Below are 5,622 nucleotides of genomic sequence, written 5' to 3' on the forward strand. Positions count from 1 at the left end.
TTAGGCACTATGCTACCAGAGCTCCCCATAGCAACCCTATGTACAACAAAATGAAGCACTGCCCGGTCTGGTGCCATCTTCAGAATACTTGTTACAGCCACTGTGTCAGTCCATCTCCTTGAGGGTCTTCCCTTTTTCATTGACCCTCCACTTTACCAAGCTGGAGTATGCGATGACTCCCAATAATATAGGCACTTTGTTACTAAAGAAGAAGGTGAAAATTGTTGTAGGTTAGGTAACTAGCAGTGTCTATCATCTTACCTTAATTTTTATCTTAGAGTATAAGACAGAATTGCTAATTCATCTTATTAAAATTATAAGAATGGTCCTAGAAGAGAAAAGAGATGACCTGACCCGGGTACTCAAGTAGAGGTTTTTGTTTGTTTTCGTATTCAACTGTGTGATCAGGAAAATATTTAAATGTTTTACTTTATTTATCTATAAACTAGGAATAACTACCTCTACTTGACCTGTATCAACAAAGTGTTGTGGTAATATAATGAAAATTGAATGTCAAAGTGTCTAAAAAGACAAAACAAGTCTGTGAATGCTGGGAAATATGTTTTACTATTTAAGCCACCAGTATAAAGTGGAAAGTAGCTCAGAGTCCTGAAGTAGAGATAAAATCTGGGGAAGAAGAATGGAGAGAGTTAAGATCTATGAAAACTGACTCAGGCTTCGAGCCAGAGAAGAAGCCAACAAGGTAGCTTGTCACTGCAGAGCTGTAACTCAGAATAAAAGGACCAATCTGCCACTGGCTTTCACAACAACATATTGGTTTGTGACAGTAATGCTGGCCTTTGTAGCATAAGATTGGTGGTCACAAACGCTGGTAAAATATGGCAAATACAGAGTGGCAGCTAATGTGACATGACAAAAATTACCCCGGAAGCCTCAAATGCAGCTTCTGCCTGAGGCTTGGGCCACAGCTGAAAAGGCCTAGGCATTGTATTTGGGCAAGATCAGAGAGAGAACCACAGGTGTGCATTCCCTCCTACAAGGTGCAATTACACTTCTAGAGGGAAAAGCGCTCTTGTTCCTTTCCTTGACTGATGTATTTTTACAAGTGTCCTAGGAAGAGCAATTTACACCTCTGTGGGGGCAGGAAAGAGGCAGTATCCTTACTTGAGTGAAAGGGATGACAGCCAGAGGGGGGAAAGAAATGAGGACCCTTAACTTGAAAACAAAGTCACCCTGTGCTATTCAGAGTAAATCCTCTGGCTGCAGAGGCTGGGTGGTGTGTACTGCCCAAGGTGCCACCTGTCAAATGAGGTGGTTAATGCAGAAGTTATTTAGGATAAGGGAAAGGAGCTAAGGGAGCTGTGGGGAAGGGCTGCATTGAGCTACCTTCACTTGACCCACTGTGGTCATCACCCACCTCCCCATATCCAAAGCCCAGTTGTAAGAACTAACACATCTGTCCTGGAAGAAGTGTAGCTGGAATGCTCTCTGGAAGCCAGAATTACCAGACTTCATCTCACCTACTTTGGTCATGTTGTTAGAAGGGACCATTACCTGGAAAAGGATATCATGCTTGGTAAAGCAGAGGGTCAGTGAGAAAGGGGAAGGCCCTCAGCAAGATGGATTGACACAGTGGCTGCAATGATGGTCTCAGGTATAGCAAGGATTGTGAGGCTGGTGCAGGACCAGACAGTGTTTCATTCTGATGGACACAAGAGTCACTGTGAGTTGGAGATGACTTGATGGCACCTAACAACAATTGTATGAAAAGTTCATCTGGCTCAAGGCTATGGCCAGGAACATACTTATTTTATTGGTCCCTGTGAGCAAAATAGGAGCTCTGGTGGCATAGTGCCTAAGGCATTTGACTGTTAAACAGAAGGCTGGTGGTTCAAACCTACCAGCCACTCTTCAGAAGAAAGACTGGGTAATCTACTTCTGTAGAGACACTGCCTCAGAGACCCAAGGAGGGGTCACTGTGAGTAGCAATCGACTCGACAGCATAAGTTTGATTTTTTTGTTTGTTTGTTTGGCAGGCAAAATATGTCTTCTCAAGAACATAGAAAGATCCTCTGATACAAGACCAATATCTTATGCTTATTTCCTACCCCAATCCCCAGTGCAGAGAAGTCACGCTCAGGGCTGTTTACAAGATAGGTACTTATTGTACTTACCTGGAGTCTCTGAGTGGTGCAAACAGTTAATGTGCTAGTCTGCTAACCAAAAGGTTGGAGGTTCAAGGGCACCCCGAGGAGCCTCAGAAGAAAGGCCTAGAAATCTACTTCTAAAGAAAACAGTCACTGGCAACCCTATGGAGTACACTTCTACTCTGACACACAGGAGGTTGCCATGAGTGGGAAGGGACTTGACTACAATTGGAACGATTTAATTCTGAAAAAGTGGCAGGCTCTTCTAGGAATGAATCCAAGGCCTTATTGACACTATGCTCTAATCCAGCGGATCCAAACACTAGCACTTAAATTAAGGCACTCTGGTGGTGTAGTGGTTAAGGCATTAGACTGCTAACCAAAAGGCTGGTGGCTCAAATGCACCAGCTGCTCTGTGGAAGAAAGATGGGGCAGTCTACTTTTTTTAAAGATTTACAGCCTTGGAAACCCAATGGGGGTTGACTATGAGTCGGAAACGACTTGATGGCAGTGAATTTGAGCACTCAAATTGACACCTGACTACACAGATTCCTGGGCCCACTACAAGATCTACTAACTCAGAATCTGAGATGGGAGAAGGGACTTGATTTCTGTGTCTTTAACAAGTTCCTCTAAAGTGGAGGAGCCCTGGTGGTACAACGGTTAAACACTCAACTGCCAACCTAAAGGTCGGCAGTTCAAACTCACCAGCTGCTCTACAAGACAATGCCCTGGTGATCTGCTCCCTAAAGATTACAGGCTAGAAAACCCTATGGGGCAGTTCTACTTTCTCCTACACAGTCACTATGAGTCAGAAGGGACTTAACAACACTCAACAACAAGAACTCAAAACGCCTAAGACAGTGATTGTTAATTTGAAGGGCAGAGAAGAGTAATCTGGAAAACGTTTAAACTTTTTAAAATTAAAATATTCTTGTCTTGGACATCCTATTTACTAGTTCTTGGATAAAAGTTTGGTGGTTATATTTTGCAACAGCTCCTGAAGTAATTGCGTTCCCCAGCCCTGGTTAAGGAAGGCTGCTCTAGTCTGACAATAACTGGCTCTTTAACAGAAACTGATTTTCAATACCTTTGCTGTCACTTTCCCACTCATCCACACCTCCTCCAGAGAGAATCCGAAATGTTCCCTTCCTAATTTTACCACCAACCAGTCTCCACAAGGCCTCAGGCTCCCCAGGTGCCACGCCTACCTCCACAACTCCAGGGGTAAAAATCAGGCTCAGTGATGCATAATTTCATGATTGACATTGTTTAAAATTTACAACTGTTTTGATCATCCCACGAAGAGGTGGGAGGAGGGGGTTTACTTAGGGTACATTGTAATACATTTATCAAACTACCACCCAGGTATAGTCATTGTGACAGTTTGTTTGAAGTTTATGCATCTCCAGATGCAAATATATAATTCTTGCCACTGTTGATGGGAATTGTCGCCTTCCAAAGAGGGGGAAAGGGACCCCCAAGAATCTTGTAATGATAGCTCAGGAGAGTAAATTGACAACATAAATGTTACCACAATTATGTACGGTCTCCATCTGCCTCCTCGCCTGATACAGTTAGATGTGCTATTTATACAAGTACATCTGCATTCACATATTTGGGGAGGCAGTTGTAGCAGTCAACGTTTCTATCAGGTGTCTTTGACTGGGAACACAGCAGGTTTGGCCTGTATGAGGTAGTGGAGCACTGTAATCAGGGCTGTTTTCCTGTCATTGTTTTCAAGGCAGATCGTGGGCAGAGGGAAGAATGAGTTCATAATGTGCAATCAGTATAGCATCACTATGCCATCTTCTGAAATTGGGCACGTGGACATGGGCTACACACTTAATAATAGAAGATAAAATTTATCAAACCATGCATTTCTGATGTGTTTTATGTATGATTTTTTCATTTCATTCTCAAAATTATGTTACTGTTATTAGGTGCTGTCAAGCCGGTTCCAACCTATAACACCACCAAGTCTAACAGAATAAAATGTTGCCTGGTCCTGTAACATCCTCATAGTCATTGCTTTGTTAGAAACCACTGTGACAACATTACGTGATAGGTATAATATTACCAATATCATCCTCATCATCTACTTTTTACCAATGAGGAAACTGGAGCACAAAGAGATTAAGTCAGTGACTATCAGACAGTCAAGGACAGAGCACACTTCAAACCCAGGCCATCTGGCCCCACCATGGCATGCTTCCTCCTAAGGAAACCCACTATAGTGAAAACTGAATATGTTTTCGAATCAGCCTGGAGTCTATTTCCAACACTTCTGAGCTGGGTAATCTTGGGCAAGTTACCAAATCATTTGGAGTCTTCATTCCTCATCTATAAAATGAGGATAATGAAAACAAACAAACAAGCGCAAACCTGCCGCCATTGAGTTGATTTAGATTTATAGCAACTGCAGAGGACAGAGTAGAACTGTCCCATAGAGTTCCAAGGCTGTAAATCTTTATGGGAGCAGATTGCTGCATCGCTCTCCCACAGAGCAGCTGGTTAGTTGGAACTGCTGACCCTTTCAGTTAGCAACCAAGTGCTTAACCACCAGGCTCCTGATGAGGATAACAATAGCATTGAAATAAATAAATAAATAAAACTCTGTTGCAATTGAATCGATTCCAATTCATGGCAGTTCCGTGTGCTAAGGGTAGAACTGAGCCCCACAGGAGTTTCTCACCTGTCATCTTTACAGAAGGGGTCACCAAGACTTTCTTCCAAAGTTCTGCTGGTGCACTCAAACTACCGACCTTTTGGTTAGCAGGGATCTTAAATAATAGCATAATGTTGATGTAGAGTTAGTTCTGATTAATAGTGGCCCTGTATACAACAGATTGAAACACTATCCAGTCCTGCACCATCTGCACAATCATTGCCATGCTTGAGCCTGATGTCATAACCACTGTGGCAGTCCATCTCATTGAGGGTCTTCCCCTTTCTCATTGCCCCTCTATTTTACCAAGTATGATATCCTTCTCCAGGAACTGGTCTCTTCTAACAACAGGAAAAAAGCATGAGAGACAACAAAGTCTGACCATTCTTGCTTCCAAAGAGCATTCTGGCTATTCTTCCTCCAAGACAGGCTTGTTTGTTTCTCTAGCAGTCCATGTTCCATTCAATATTCATTACCAACACCACAATTCAAATGCATCAATTCTTTTGCATTCTTCCTTATTCATTTGCCAGCTTTCACATGCAAATGAGACTATTGAAAAGACAATGGATTGGGTCAGGCTTACTCTCATCCTCAAAGTGACAATTTTGCTCTTTAACTCTTTAAAGAGGTCTTTTGCAGCATATTTGCTCAGTGCAATAAAACGTCTCATTTCTTCAAACAATCCAATTAAAAAATGGGCAGAAGACATGAATAGACACTTCACTAAGGACGATGTTCAACGGCCAACCAACATATGAAGAAATGCTCACGATCATTAGCTATTAGAGAGATGCAAATCAAAACAACAATGAGATACCATCTTGCTCCAGCACTAGTAGCAAA

The sequence above is a fragment of the Orycteropus afer genome, unplaced genomic scaffold, assembly GCF_000298275.1.
Source record: "Orycteropus afer afer isolate SDZICR_OR568_19922 unplaced genomic scaffold, OryAfe1.0 scaffold00253, whole genome shotgun sequence".
NCBI lineage: Eukaryota > Metazoa > Chordata > Mammalia > Tubulidentata > Orycteropodidae > Orycteropus > Orycteropus afer.